At 43.7% G+C, this 16,310-nt stretch overlaps 1 protein-coding gene and 1 pseudogene across 1 annotated transcript in view; one reads left to right on the plus strand and one right to left on the minus strand.

The window, feature by feature from the left end:
* Positions 1 to 16,310, plus strand: part of ARL15 (ADP ribosylation factor like GTPase 15) — a 447,977-nt gene that overhangs the window by 12,335 nt on the left and 419,332 nt on the right. The window lies entirely within an intron of this gene.
* LOC133046457 (3-oxo-5-alpha-steroid 4-dehydrogenase 1-like) lies at positions 6,986 to 14,245 on the minus strand (annotated as a pseudogene).

Here is a 16,310-nt window from a genome sequence, read left to right on the forward strand (position 1 = left end):
AGTATGTAACATTATCGTTACTTGCTGTGTGTGTTTGTGTGTATGTGCTCAGTCATGTCCAACTCTTTGCAACCCCATGAATTGTGTAGCCCAACAGACTACTCTGTCCGTGGGATTTTCCAGGCAAAAATACTGGAGTGGGTTGCCATTTCATACTCCAGGGGATCTTCCTGACCCAGGGATCAAACCTGCATCTCTTGCATTTCCTGTATAGGCAGGCAGATTTTTTACCACTAGCACCAACTGCAAAGCCATATATATGTGTGTGTAACTATATTATTAAATTATCATTGTGAGACACGGTGCTAAGTATTTTTCATGCATGATTTATTGCTTTTCTCCTTTTAGAGATTAGAAACTGAGACTTAGAGAAATTATGTCATGCCTGCAATGTGATGGAGCCAGAATATGAACCCAGGTCTTACTAATGTCTGACTTCACATCCTTAACTGTTTAGATGGTAACTGAAGCCATGGCCACATCTGAGCTCACCCAGGAAGGGTTGTGCTCAGTATGGAAGGGAGAACCCAAGGAAGTCTAGTGTCACTCTCAGGGCTGGTACATATTAGGCATACGGTTTTTGTGGGATCAGCTAAAGGAAAGGAATCTTGAGAGAGAAAGAGAGCTGCAAGGTTGGGAGAAAACCTGCAGAGTGTCGCGTCCCACAGGCTGAAAAGGGAGACCTTCCAGGAGGGGGACGAAGCCAATTGTGCTTCCCGTGGCCCAGAGATCATGGGAGATGATGGCTGCATGGTTACCTTGGTCAGAGGCTCTCAGAGGCCCAGTGGGAAGTGAGGAATTGACACCGCTGCAGTCAAGGCTGTCCGGAAATTTCACCATGGATGAGAAGAAGACTCGGGCTGGACCTGGAAGGTGACTCGGGACATTGAGGGACTGCTTTCCTTTCTAAAGGGGGCTGAACTTGAGATGGTTAAATGCCGATGAAGTGGAACGTGAGGTCGTCTTGCTGAGGGTGACTGAAATATGGTTGCCTAGGGGCTGGAGCTGAAGTAGCTGCAGTGAAAGACCAGGGCAATGATGACCAGGACACAGATGCGTTGGTTGTGGTGCACTGTTGAAGTCATCGGAGACCATGACCCAGCAATGACAAATACTTTTGTTTTTTTCTCTTCCAGACTTTGGAAACGAAGGTTTCAAGAAAGTGGACAGTTAGATTGATAAAAGTTGGGCTTTTTCCAGGGGGAATTACTGGGTGGATAATGGAATAGAGGAAGTTTAGGACATGGGCAAGAGGTTGGTGGAAGTGATAGACCACTGTGAGCTCCGAGTTAGTGGAAAGGAAGGAAGGGTGAGTAGAGGATGTGAGGATGGGTGGTGCTGATGGGACTGAACAATAGGTGTTATTTGGAATAACTGTTCAGAAAACTGAGGGAGAAAACTCATTGTGGGAGACAATAGGGTATATGAATTTAAGATTGCAGACGTAGAATAGTTTTTGGAGAGAAGGCTCCAATGTGTGACTGTGGTTGGCCTTGGGAAAGATGGGGAGCTTAGGAAGTAGAAGAGGAAATGTACCCAAGGTGCTGGGTAGCGCACCCTTGTGGTTGACAAAGTTGACAGGACTTGGGCTGGAGCAAAAGGCTGAGGCAGATTCGAAATTCTCTGTGAAAGAGGGGAAGGTTGGCCGACATCCTTGACAAGCAAAGGTGGACAGCACTAGATGTTAGAGCTCATTGCCCTGAGTCTTGAAAGGAGTAGGGGAGAAGGAGGGCTCTGGAGATCCTTCAGGGTGACCTCCAGGGACTGAGTTAGGCCATAGGGGGCACTTAGGAAGCCTTTGTGGGTGTAGAGGAGTTTTTCTTTCATTGTTGTGTACGGCAGGTTCTGAGCTGAATTGCTGGCCTGGCTCCACCGCTCTAGATTTGGCAAGTTGCTTAACTTCTCATTGTCTCATTTTCCTCCTCTGCAAAGTGGGATAGTAAAGAGTGACTACCTCTTGGGTTGGTTGTGAGAATTAACTAAAATAAAATAGCACAAGTACTCTAGAAAAGTGCCTGACACCTCTTTCTCTGTCACCCCTGCCCCCCTTACTGTTGTCCTAGCAACAACATGGAAAACCGCTTCACAGTGTTAAACATTGGCAGGCACTTTCTAAGGGCCCTGTGAGGTAGGTGTCGTCTCTATTTTTCAGATGTTAAAACTGAGACATGGAAAGGTTAAGCAATTTGTTGAAGGAAATACAGCTAGGAAGTGGCAGAGTTATGCTTTGAACCCAGGAAGCCCTCCCTTTTAACCAGTACTGCATAATTAATGCATATTAACTACTCCACCATCCCGCCTTCTACCACCGGCCCCTGAGCCACCCCCGGTACCAACACCACTGTGTCAAAGAGGCCTCTGTGGAGAGGCTGGAGAGGGACTGGACTTGTGAGAGGTTGAATTGCTGGAGAGGAGGCACAGAGCCTCCAGAGTGTGGGGTAAGAATAACTGTAACATGGAGGATGGTGGAAGCAGGTGGATGTTGTCCCAGAATCATTTGATGTAGCAGCTCCCTGGTCAGGCAGGTGGGAGAAAGTGGGCCCAAGTTGGTTGTGCTGCAAGGAGGGAGTCCTTGTTCGGATAAATGGACCCAAAGCTCAGTTACTTGATTCCTAAGACCCTCAGTCTACTCTCCTGCTAAGAGCAGTTGTGCTTCCAAAGGAGTCTTGGTCCCTGGTGAGAGAGGGGACAGGGCTGTCTTAAGGGAGCCTGTCAGCATCTGACTCTTTCCACATGGGCTGTGTCTCCTAGGAGGCGGTGTGTGGTTTAGGTCCTTCAAACCTTCCCATACCAGACTCCCAAGGCAGAGCACTGGGGGTCAAATGTGCTGAGTCCAGAAGCTGAGGATGGCCCAGATCTTCCCAGTAGACCAAAAGCTGGTCGGTCTCAGGCAGCTTCTTGGTTTTGTGACGGCAACTTGCTTAGGGCTGGTTTGTCAGAGCAGCTTCTGTCCAGACAATCACGTGGTAATCTGGGTGAATTGTTAATAAAGCTGCGAAGACTGTGCGAGCCTGGCTTCTGTCTAAAGTGACCACAGAGAAAAGTGTTGTAGAAATAACTTCCAGTTGGAAAGTTCATCTTTTCCTGCTCATTCTACTCAAATCCTTCTCTCTTGCAGTCTTCCACTGACAAGCCTGAATTGAGGCTTCCTTCAGGGCTGCTCCGATAAGCTCACTGGACACTAACTACACAGAGGTGCCCGACCAAGGGGGCAGGCATGCCTGCGATCCAGCCCCCAGCCAGCTTGCCAAGGTCCCCACTGCATGCTGGCGGAGAGGTGCTGATGCGCTTGCTACAGCCTTGCCTTGGCTCTCTGTTACTGGACAGAACACAGTGTCACAGTGCAGGGCTGGGCTGTGGGCTTCTTGGTCTCCCCAGAGCCCGACATAGGTACACAGGACGGCTACTAAGTCAGTGGTTGGGCTGAGAGGCTGCACAGAGTAATATTTAAGGGCACTGACCTTGGAGTCAGACGCCCTGCATTTGCATTCTAACTCTGTCACTTGCCTAGTGTGTGGCCTCTGTGCCTCAGTTTCCTCATATACGAAGTGGGCATAATACTACCACTCAGAGTTGAGTTAAAATACATTAATATGAAAGCATTCAGTAGAGAGCCTAGTACCATGAGCATGATCAAAGTATTTGCTGTTACTGGATTGGAACTTTCTACATGAAAGAAGAACTTAAGATTCTCTTGTCACCAAAAAGACCCCATTCTGACTCTATTCCTTTTTCTAATACCAGCTTTTCAAAAATCTTTCTGCCCCTACCTGATTAACATAGTGCAGAGTAACTAGATTAAAAATATTACAGCTGCTGATTCTTTGTGTTGGGGGTGGTTCTGTGCACTGGAGCACATTTAGCTGCATCCCTGGCCTCTATGCCCTTGTTGCTGGCAACACCCAACCTCTCCCCGACTCCAGCCGTGACATCAGAATGTCTCCAGATATTGTCAGTGTTCCCACGGGGCAAAAAACCATTGTAAGAACCTCCAAACCAGACTACCTAGTTTCTCATAACTCAGTATCAGATTTCCAGAAGGAGAGAATCTGGTTGGCTCGGCTTGGCTCCGGGTCCAATTCGATCCAATTAACTATAGGGCTTCGGATCACTTGGCAGAATCTGGCTGCCAGGAGGAGAGGGCACATCCTACTCCCAGATAAGAGGGATGGACACATATTCTAGGAAGGTCTTTCCACTTCTGTAACTCCAGTGAGCTGTTCTAGTCTGACTTTCTGTACTGTATTTGTAGGAGATTGAGGGGGAAAAAAAATATTGCAGCTGCTTATTGATGGGTTAAGTGGCAGCTGTTTCTCATTTGTAGGGGTGAAAGGTCCTGGCATGGCAGAGGGTAGCCCACCGTCTGCCACAGGCTGGTTCTGCTGTTACATAAGTGTGGCCGAGTGAGTCAACTCACTTTAAGGGGGCAAGTTTTCTGAGGTCTTACTGTAGATTGCACTGTTGCTTGGAGCTCGCAACTTCTCTTTTGTCGCAAACAGGTTGAGAGTCAAATTTCTGCTTTTGAGAACTTTTCTTCCCTTAAACGAGTGTTTCCTGAGAGGCAGCATGTTATAGACAGCTGAGCACTGGGCTGATTTATTGGATAATGTTGTCATTTTTAATGTTTCCTGAATGTGCTTTTTTTTTTCTTCACATTACTGTGCTGGATGTAGAAAACCTCTTGTGATGTTTGAAGTTCTCTTCCTCTCTGTTTTATTTTACATAGAAATATTGTACGTCCCTGGTGTTCACCAGTAATATTTCTTAGTGTAACATGATTTTCCCTATGATTTATTGGGTTTAAGATATGTGTTCTAAAGACTGGGTCACTGAGACAGGATTATTCGATCATTCCTGGGCTTCCTTTGGGTTTCCTGACTTTTTCAGGGCCCCTGTGAGCTGATCCTGGGCTGTGGGCAGGATTACTTCATGAGCCTGAAGAGGAGCTATTCTCTGTCATTTTTGTGGACTCAGGCTGCAGTTTATATTATTGTGTGAGTGATTTTAAGACAACAGCAGCAATAGCAAATGAATATTCTTTTAAAGGTGAATGTGCATGCAGATACAAAGAACAAATTAGCGGTTACCAGTGGGAAGAGGAAAGGAGGGAGGGGCATGATAGTAGGGGAGTAAGAGTTACAAACTATTGTGTATAAGCTACAAGCATGTATTGTACAACTTGGTAAATTTAGCCATTATTTTATAATAATGTAAATGGAGTATAATCTTTGAAATTTGTGAATCATCTTATTGTATACCTGTTAACTTACATAATATTGTATGTCAGCTATACTTCAATTTAGAAAGTCTCTGTGTAGATTAAATCAAAATAAAGAAATTTCAATTAAAAAAAGGGTGGGTAGCATTTTCTTGGATTTTCAAAATTAGCAAGGACTTTTCTTTACTAAACAACATTTCAGTCACTATTGATTTGCTCAAAATGAAACATAGTGACTTTAGGTCCTCAATTTTAATTCAGATGTGCAGCCCTGTGTTCAAATACCTAGTTACAGTAGAATAGGGATCTGCTAGGTTTTAAAATAATTCCTTGAAGGATATTTGTCCAGATTAGTTTTGGAAAAAGTAAAGCCCTATTTCTACCCTCCCCGACCCCTTCCCCATCTTCTCTTTCCTCTTCCTGTCTAACTTTCCTCATGTCACAAATGCTTATTCTTTTAACTCAATTTTATTAATCTCCTTGATTATTACAATTAACACGATAACAAATTGGTCATAATTTGCTATGTTACAGTTTTTAGCAAATAGAAAACTGGCAGACAAGATAGATCAAGATCTCTTCCTATGTCAGCCATCCAGTGCATGCCATGAAGTAGTAACTGTGCATCAAATCCTGAATTAACTCAGACTTTTGGTCACTCAAAAATAAAGCACTAACGGAATTAAAACTCACAGTGAACATCTCTGACTCACAGACAAGTATCTTTCTGGCCAGATATGCCTTCTAGAACCCAGTGGCCCAAATCAGTCAGGACTTGCTCAGATTTTTTAGTTTTTTGGAGGAGATCCTAAATATTTATTGTTTTATGGTTTCAAGTAATTATTCAGTCAGAAAAAGTGCCAAAGTTTAATTTGCTCATAAAGTTTTCTCCCAAAGTATTCCATTTTTTGTTAAACATCAGGGAAGGTTTTCTGTGTAATTGAAACCTTAAGAGACTCTAAGAACTGTAACACGGAGAATACAATTTCTTCTTGGAAACTTGTGGAGAAGGAACCCTTGTTTAGGAAAGTGAGCCAGGAGAAGGATGGAGGGAACTGATGAGGGGCCTAAGGTGTAGGGGGGCAGGAGAACCTGCTTCCTGCACAAAGGTGGCAACAGGAGAATGTCCAGGACATGATGTCCTGAAGGCCTCTGCCACCAAGCATGTTAGCAAACGTGGACTCTCTCCACTTGCTCTTTCAGTTCCCACCTCAGTAAAAGTGGCAGCAATGGAGGCAGTGCTGTCCAGGAGAGGAGGCGGTTCTCCCATGTGTCTGTTAGATTTCCACAGAGGGGCCAGGAGATTCAACAGCTTTCTAGTGAGGAGATTTTTTTTTTACATATCTGGTAACAAGAAGTACATTTTATTACTGCCATTTGTCTCCATGGAGTTTTTGAGTGCATTTAAAAGAAGAAATTCTGCTTCAAGTTACAGCTTTGCAATATTGAGAGGAACTTAAAAAGTGCTTTCAAAATTTTTTCTAACTCTACCTGGAAGGAGGAAGAGAAACCATCCCAGGCCAGGGATTCATGATGGCTCATGGCGAGTGATCCAAGATGGGAGGGCTGCCCTGTGGCACCTTTGAGCTCCCAGCTGGGGGCCTCCAACAAGTCACTCTTGTGGGGGACACAGCAGCTTGCTCCTCAGGTACACTCCCAGTGCCCTGCCCTGCCAGTGAAGTCACCTAGTGGGCCAGCTGCAGAAGGTGCTAGAGGTCTTTTGCACCAGGCTCTGCTGGGCCCCTCCTTTCTCTACACCCAACTTCTCTGCCTGCCTCGGACCCAACAGTGAGAAACTATGGGAACCCAGGCCTCTCCCATCTAGTGGGATGAGAGGCCCAAAGACGGAACACACGTTCATGGGCTGGGGAAGGGTGACATCATCTTTGACCTCAAACCCATTACTGTTGGGGGATTTGTAAGGCGTAGAGAGATGTTTTGGTCTACAGAGGCAAACCCCAAATCAGCAGAGGGTCAGCCACAATTACAGAGTTCCTGATTCCTGACCTGGTATGCAGCATCATACTTTAACCTGCAATTTCAATTTGATTAGACTGTTATTAGGCAGCTTACAAATTTGCCAGGGGAAAAGAACTCTTAGAGAAAATCTTGAAGAGGATGAAGGAGCAGAAGAGTTACAGAGATATACATTTATTTATATAATGCCAAAAGAGGCATCATCAAAAAGCTTCATGTTGAAGATAATTCCATTGACAACAAACTTAAAAACAGAATCATAGTTTTTCTGTATTTTGGATAATCTTCAGATTTCTCATGATACCACTGGTGGTGCTGCTGAGCCCTGGTGAACAGGACACAGAAAGTGAACAGAGCCAAAGCCCAGCCTTGGATGGACCAGCTGGCGAGGGGGTAGCAGCACTGTCGGCAAGTCCAGAGTTGACTGCAGTGATGTATTCAAACAAGCCCTGCCTCAGTGTTTTATATCCAGTCTCCTGGTTTTCAGAAGTTCCTTAGAACAAGATCTGCATGGATGTTTATCAGTTTGCCTGTCAACCAGAAGCCTCTGGGCTTCCCTGGTAGCTCAGACGATAAAGAATGTACCTGCATGCAATGTAGGAGACCTGGGTTTGATCCCTGGGTTGGGAAGATCCCCTGGAGGAGGGCATGGCAACCCACTCCAGTATTCTTGCCTGGAGAATCCCTGTGGATAGAGGAGCCTGGCGGGCTACAGTTCGTGGGATCACAAAGAGTCAGACACAGCTGAGTAACTGAGCACATCAACCAGAAGACAAAACTTCTTAGAAATCAGGGGTCAGTGAACCAGTCATCCACCTACTGGCTCAGGTGTGTACTCTGCAAGTAGCCGTTACAGATGCAGAACACAAATGCCAATAGAAAGGCGTAAAATGGCACGGGCTTTCCTCCTTGGCTCAGAAACAGGAAAGTCAAGGCCCATTGCACATAGTGGATGAGAAAAATGGCAAGGAGGATGCAATTGGGCCAGCGGTTGAGACGCTTGACAGTGCCTGTGAGGAGCAACAGGGCCAGCGAGGGCAGCTCCCGCACAGCCTAGGCAGCTCCAGCTGACAGCTGAAAGGTGGAAAAGATATGTAACAGATATCTTGTCACTTCTCCCCCTTGTGCCTTTGGCAGAAACCACTGTTGATCACAGAACCCTTTCCCTCTGAGCAGGGATGAAGGCTCAGAATTCTCCATGCAATGTATTTTCCATTGTCTGGGCCTGGTATATATAGTGAAACCTATTTGCCGTTCTTGATACAGGTAAAAGGTGACAAATGTGAGCAGGAGAAGGAAGTACTTGGGCTGAGCTTAGAAAGGCGATATTTAGACAGATACAGAGAAAGGGGCAGATTGTGTGGGGTTCTCCATATGGAGAACAATGTGGACTAAGCAACTGGATAGAGTTCTGCTGGTCCCAGGACCAGGGGGTGCTGGCCTGGCCAGAAGGGAGGATTCTGTTGGGTGTGGTAGAGATAACGAGACAGATAGTAGGGTGGGGCTAGATTAAGGGAGAAGTGGCCACAGGACTGGAAAAGGTCAGTTTTCAGTCCAGTCTCAAAGAAAAGCAATGCCAAAGAATGTTCAAACTACCGCACAATTGTACTCATCTCACACACAAGCAAAGTAACAGCCTCTAACAGTATGTGAACTTCCAGATGTTTAAGCTGGGTTTAGAAAAGGCAGAGGAACCAGAGATTAAATTGCCAACATCTGTTGGATCATCAAAAAAGCAAGAAAGTTCCAGAAAAACATCTGCTTCATTGACTACGCTAAAGCCTTTGCCTGTGTGGATCACAGCAAACTGTGGGAAATTCTTCAAGAGAAGAGATCACCTGACCTGACTTCTGAGAAATCTGTATGCAGGTCAAGAGGCAACAGTTAGAACAGTTAAAACATGGAAAACAGACTGGTTCCAAGTTGGGAAAGGAGTACATCAACATTGTATATTGTCACCCTGCATGTTTAACTTATATGCAGAGAACATTATGAGAAATGGTGGGCTGGATGAAGCACAAGCTGGAATCAAGATTGCTGGGAGAAAAATCAATAACTTCAGATATGCAGATGACACCATCCTTATGGCAGAAAGCAAAGAAGAACTAAAGAGCCTCTTGAAAGTGAAAGAGGGGAGTGAAAAAGTTGGCTTAAAACTCAACATTCAGAAAACTCATGGCATCCAGTCCCATCACTTCATGGCAAATAGATGGGGAAACAATGGAAACAGTGACAGACTTTATTTTTGGGGGCTCCAAAATCACTGCAGATGGTGACTGCTGCCATGAAATTAAAAGACACTTGCTTCTTGGAAGGAAAGTTATGACCAACCTAGACAGCATATTAAAAAGCAGAGACATTACTTTGTTGACAAAGGTCTGTCTAGTCAAAGCTATGGTTTTTCCAGTAGTCGTGTATGGATGTGAGAGTTGGACCGCAGAGAAAGCTGAGCGCTGAAGAGTTGATGCTTTTGACTGTGGTGTTGGGGAAGACTCTTGAGAGTCCCTTGGACTTCTAGGAGATCCAGCCAGTCCATCCTAAAGGAAATCAGTCCTGAATATTCATTGGAAGGACTGAGGCTGAAACTGAAGCACCAGTACTTTGGCCACCTGATGCAAAGAGCTAACTCATTGGAAGAGACCTTTATGCTGGGAAAGATTGCAGGCAGGAGGGGAAGGGGATGACAGGATGAGATGGTTGGATGGCATCACCAACTCTATGGACATGAATTTGAGTAAACTGTAGGAGTTGGTGATGGACAGGAAAGCCTGGTGTGCTGCAGTCCCTGGCGTTGCAAACAGTCAGACACAACTGAGCAACTGAATTGAACTGAAATTAAGGAGACCTTTGGATTCCAGGGATTTAGACTTTTTCTCGAGAACCATGGAAGCCCCTGAAGGTTTAAGCAGAATAATGACAGGAGAAAAACATGTTTTAGGAATCCGATCTGATTTTTAATGAGCCAGATAGGATTGCATAATGGACTCCAGCAGAGATTCCTGGGTCTCCTGCATTGCAGGCGAATTCTTTACTAACTGAGCTAGGGGGAAAGCCCATTCAGAGACCATTCAAGGCTATTCTGCAGCCAACAGCCAAAAGGCGGAGTGCGGCAACACGTAGCTCCCAGAAGGTGAGCCCACCATTTTCAGCAGCATGTAGCACAGAAGCCCAAGTAGGCAGTGAATCCATCCAGCAGGAACCCCTTGGCCAGCTCCAGGGCGGAGGCAGGCCCTGATCAGCCACATACAGGGCAGCAGTGGGGATAGGAGGCACAGTTATCTGAGGTTGGTGCTGCAGCCCAAACCCTGGGCTAGATCTGCCCCGCATAGTTCAGTTCAGTCGCTCAGTCGTGTCCGACTCTGTGACTCCTTGGACTGTAACATGCCAGGCCTCCCTGTCCATCACCAACTCCCAGAGCTTACTCAAACTCATGTCCATAGAGTCAGTGATGCCATCCAACCATCTCATCCTCTGTTGTCCTTCTCCTCTTGTCTTCAATCTTTCCCAGCATCAGGGTCTTTTCCAATGAGTCAATTCTTCATATTAGGTAGCCAAAATATTGGAGTTTCAGTTTCAGCCTCAGTCCTTCCAATGAATATTCAGGACTGATTTCCTTTAGGATGGACTGGTTGGATCTCCTTGCAGTCCATGGGGCTCTCAAGAGTCTTCTCCAACACCACAGTTCAAAGGCATCAATTCTTCGGTGTTCGGCTTTCTTTATAGTCCAACTCTCACATCCGTATATGATTACTGGAAAAACCATAGCATAGGCAGCCCAGAGCCATTCCACAAATACTTACTGAGAAATGCTTAATTTGGTAGGTACTTGGGCATCGTATATACTACAGGGATAAATCTTTCAGTGATTGCACTATGGCCTGTAACATTGAATGTAACACAGTTCTTTGCTTATGAGAAAACACTGGATGATGGATGGGTTAGATCACAGTGGACAAACTTTTTCTGTAAAGGGCCAGCTAGGACATATTTTAGATTCTGCAGGCCATAAGGTCTCTGGCTCAGGTACTCACCTCTACCATTGTTGCACAAAAGCAGCCATAGATAACACATAAATGGACATGACTGTGTTACAAGAGAGCTGTATTAGCCAAAATGGGCAGTGGGCTAGATTTGGCCCATGGATTGCAGTTTGCCAGCCTCTGGACTGGTAAAGTAGGATTCGTCTCCTTGAAGAGAGACAATATTTCATTTTATTTTTCATTGACATCAGAGTTTTGATTTTTGTACCTGTGGGATACCTCTAAAGAAGGAGACAGTGTGATCAGTGGCTCCAGTTATACCAAGGATGTAGGATAGTATCCTGTATTGAATCTCCAGGCAGACTACAATGAGAGGGTCAAAATTATAGGAAGGCAGGTATTGGTTCAGGGTAAGGAGAAACTTTCTTAAAAGATTTATTTATCTGCCTTGAATCAGAAGTGTCAAGGTAGAAGTCGTTCCCCACCTGTCAGGAACATTATGTTATAAAAAATGAAGTAGAGGCAGAGTTCCTTTTAACTCTGCCTACTTATCAGTTGGACCTAGTATATCAAGCAATCTCTCCTCACTTTACCATGAATTACTTGAAATTATTGTGATGTGTAGAGGTGGATTTCAAATGTCTTTTCATTTAATTGTTGGAATTCTTTTTTTCGCAACCAATTTTATACAGAACTCAGATATACAGGACAGATGTGATATTTTATACTTGAGTTTTACAAATTTATGTTCTGATATTTACTTACATGTTTAATATATGTATTATATATTATCAGTGAGGACAATGACGTTGTTTTGATAGAACTGAATTTAGATTCAGATCAATTTTGTTTTGATCCATTTAGATGGATGAGAACTGAAGGTTCATCTTCTAGTTCATTCAGTTATGCATTTTGTTTTTTTGTGTGATGTTAAGGAAAAGCAAGATTCTAATAGAATCATAGTTGTAATTGTTACAGATTTTAAAATTTTGTTGTTGTTCAGTCGCTCAGTCATGTCTAACTGTTTGCAACCCCATGGACTGCAGCATGCCAGGCTTCCCTATCCTTCGCTATCTCCCAGAGCTTGCTCAAACTTATGTCCATTGATTGAGTCAGTGGTGTCATCCAACCATCCTATCCTCTGTCATCCCTTTCTCCTGCCTTCAGTCTTTCCCAGCATCAGGGTCTTTTCTAAGGAGCTCTTTGTATCAGGTGGCCAAAGTACTGGAGCTCAATTCTAAATTATTCTTCAACCAGAAGGCAGAATATAGGTTTTATTTTAACCCCCTCTCCCAACCCTCACTGCCCGGGCCAAAAATCACTCTGGCAGCACTAGTTAATGTGTGGGATGTTTTCCGATGTGTTAAAATTTCATGTATAGTACATATGAGTTTGTGTTTTTTCATTTCAGTCTCTAACAAAAATTAATTAAAAAAAAAATTTCTCGAATATTCAGCTGCCTCTTTGGAATCCTCCCTGGGGAGCAGACTTGAAAACCACAGGTTTAGAATCAGATGTGGGTGGAAATCTGAGTTCAGCTACTTACTTGCCACATACTGGTAGTCCTCAGTTTTCCATCTGATAGATAGATCTAGAAATACCTGCTTTGCTCTAGTTGTGAGGAATGAATGAGATAAGGATGTAAAACACCCAGCATCCTAATAAATGTCTTTTTTTCCCCTTTCTGTGACTTAAAACATAATCATAGCCGTTCTTCTAAATCACATTATATTTGGCTGCATTTCATTTCAAGAGGTATGGTTTCATTTGCTTTTACTAGAAATTATTCACCATCTTGAACACTTGATTGACTAGGATCACTACCTGCAGAAATGCAGATTATTCTCTCAAAAGGAGTGGGTTTGGGTGGGCTCCTCACCCTGTTTGTGATTCTAGCTTCTGGCCTGAGAGTGAAGAGAAGTTTGGATCCATCTACCCTCCCAGGTGGAGGGTAGGAATTTAAGAGGCTTGCTTGTTCATACAATCAGAGAAATAAGGGCTCTGAGTGTGCAGACTTGCCTTGTTAGACTTTTATGCTAACTGCCCCAGCTCTGTCTATTCTCTTTATTTTTAAATCTATTTTTATTTTTTTAAGAAGTGAAACTTTATTCACAGATGACATGCTCCTTAGGAATTCATAACTAAGGAATTCATTAACAACTGTCAGAACTAGTAAACACTTTTAACAGGGCTGCAAAATACAAGATCAATATTTTTAAATTCAATTGTATCTCTATATACTAAGGCAGACAATCCAAAAATTGAGAAAATAATTCCATTAACAACATCACCAAAAAAGAAAACACTTGAGAATAAACTTGTCTGGAGAAAGCTACAAAATATTGCTGAGAGAAGATAAAGAATGTCTAAATAAATTGAGTCAGTTCATGTTTATGGAGTTGCGGACTTAACATTGGTGAGACAGCCTGCTGTCTAAACTGACTATAAACTCGGCATGTCTGCTTTCTTTAGAAATTGCAGTAAAAGATGCATCAGAACGGCCCGTGTGCACCCCTTTGGAGAAGCAAGGATGTGAACAAGGAAAGGAGGGAGGGCTTGTGCCACTTAACAGCCAGACTCTAGAGATAAGGAGAAAATCTACAAGACGTAGGAAGAGTAGTGTCCCTTGAAAAAGAAAAGAGGAGTAGACTGGTCCTTAGGTCCCAAAAGTAGTGGGACCCCAGCAAGCCCAAGCTGGGCACAAGTGGCCTTGAGATTTCACTAAGACCCTAAGAGGTTCCCTGACCATCTCAAACGGGGTCGTTTGTCTTCAGCAAGTGAAAATGGTATGGCAGTTCATGTGAGTATCAGGTTTATGGGTGTCAGATGCTGAGTAGCTCGAAGAAATTGATCCTGAGGCCAGGACCCAGAGGGGAGCTGGACAGAATTCTGTGGGGCTGGGAGGTTGTGGTAGCAAAGTTGAGTTCCATTTAAAATTACTCTTTAACTAACCAGTGGTTAAGCAGGAGGTGAAAGGACCTGATTTCTGTTTTGAAATCTTGCTCTGGCTGCTGCGAGGAGCCTGGAGTATACAGGGCAGGAGGAGGACCTGTTGGTGAGACTCGTCCATGTTCCCGCAGTAGACGTGGGCGGCTTGGGCTGGGTCAGTGAGTTTGAGACAGTGCTTTGTCTTTGCCAAGCCCTTGAAGCTTGCTTACATAATCCAGTAAGGTTAGTGTTGTTGGTGGTAGTCTTTCTTTTCTTGCCTGAGGATCAGCTGTTGCAGTTCAGGGTGGCTTAGTAAGTTCTATAAGGTTACGCCCTGAATCATTTGAACCCAGGTTGGTCTAAACTCGGAGCTCTCACTTCCCTTTCTAGTCAGAAAAACCAGAGGGCAAGTCTAGATTGTCTAATTCATAAACCAATAGAAGGTTTTTTGATCCTTTAAACAGTTTGGCCACACACTCTCCTGTAACCAATGTTTCTTTACGGCAGTACAATTTTTACAAGTTATATGGAGCTATTGACCTAGTGAAAGGGCTTGACCATTTTTAAACATTTTGAGGATTATATATATATATATATTTGACAATATATGGCATCATGCTCAAGGTAGAAGCTTAAAATGTTCAAAGACAGAATTGAAATGATAATTTCTAAGGTTTTCTAACCAGAAGGGCAGTGCTGAAAAGTTGTATTTGATTATATCCAGAAGGCAATGAGAGAGAGGGAAAAGTCCATGTTTTGAAGGAATTAAAAAATATAATTTCCCTAATAATTCTATATTATTGCAGTGTAATTACAGAATTACATAATTGTACAGTGGTGCTCCTAAGTGTCTAGTGGGCAATCCATTGAAAACTGGATACCTATCATTATAAAACAATATCATGAAATATTAATAATATTGAATATTAAAATGTGATAGTTGAATAATAAACTTTTGCATAAGGTAGACTAAAATCTCTTTGATTTAAACATAGATTGCAGTTGCCTTGCTGGATAGTAATATGATATCTAGCTAAATAAATAGGTTTCCTTTTTGCCTCTAGTGCCAGGTTTGTGTGGGTTTGTTTGCTGGGAGCTGAGCCCTCTGCTTTTGGAACATTTCTTTCTTTGGGGAATCTCAGGATTGGAGTCCTGGTTTTCAGTGTTTGCAGTGAGAAGTCACAGTTCTGGAATGAGAAGTCACAGTTCTGGAATGTGGAAGCAACAGGAAGAGACACCAGGGGTATGAAATAAGGCCTGAATCCAGAGTGTGCAGAGAAGCTGATGGGAGAGTGCATCCCTGGGGGGCCCCAGTGCCCTTGGCCCCCTAATGCAGAAGCTCAGAGGAATTTGTTTGCCTGGAACCCAGTAGACACTCAGTTAAAAAAAATAAACACCAATTTGAAACTTACTGTGTTTCTTCTTATAACTCATTTAATCCTCATACAACCCTGTTCAATAGGTATTACGGTTATCCTCACTTTACCAATGACAAATTAAGATGCATAGAAGTTAAGTACCTTGCCCAGGGCCCCACAAATAGTAAGTTGTGTGCCTGGGATTTGATTTGAGAAAGTTTGACACCCAAAGCTGTGCTCTTCATGACTCCCTGGTCGCTTCTTAATACCCGTAGACTATTGAATTGAGTATCAGGTGCTCTGACTTTTCAAGATAGAATTCTGCATTTGCTTATACCAGGGATTTTCTAAGCTAAGTTGCTGAAAGTTTTTCTTAGATTCCTTATTTTGTTGTTAGAATTACCACATCTGGTTTCAAAGTTAGTAATACCCCCAATTCCCTGTCCCCTGCACATTCTATTCTTTTTTTTCCATAATACCTGTCATCATCTACCTTGATTTATTTTTGCTTTTACCTGCCACCCCTGACTAGAGTACAGCCTCCTGTGCCTTGTGTATTGCTTAGTTTTCAGCAAGGAGGTCCCTGCCTGGCACCAAGGAGATGCCCAGTACAGAAACACATTTACTTAATGAGGGAGATTAATGTCTGGTACACTGATGCTGTCATCTTGACCATCTGAAGTCCCTGAGCCTTTCAGAAGCCTCCTACCCTTACCACAGAGAGCAGTGAAACATCCTAGTAGCATCAGGAGCCTGGAAGTTGCAATGCTAAGGCTGAGCTCTTAGTCGTCACGTGTATGGAACATTCTTCTGCTTAAAGTTAGTGAGAAAGACCTCTTACCACCTTAA

This window comes from Dama dama, chromosome 25, assembly GCF_033118175.1.
Source record: "Dama dama isolate Ldn47 chromosome 25, ASM3311817v1, whole genome shotgun sequence".
Lineage (NCBI taxonomy): Eukaryota > Metazoa > Chordata > Mammalia > Artiodactyla > Cervidae > Dama > Dama dama.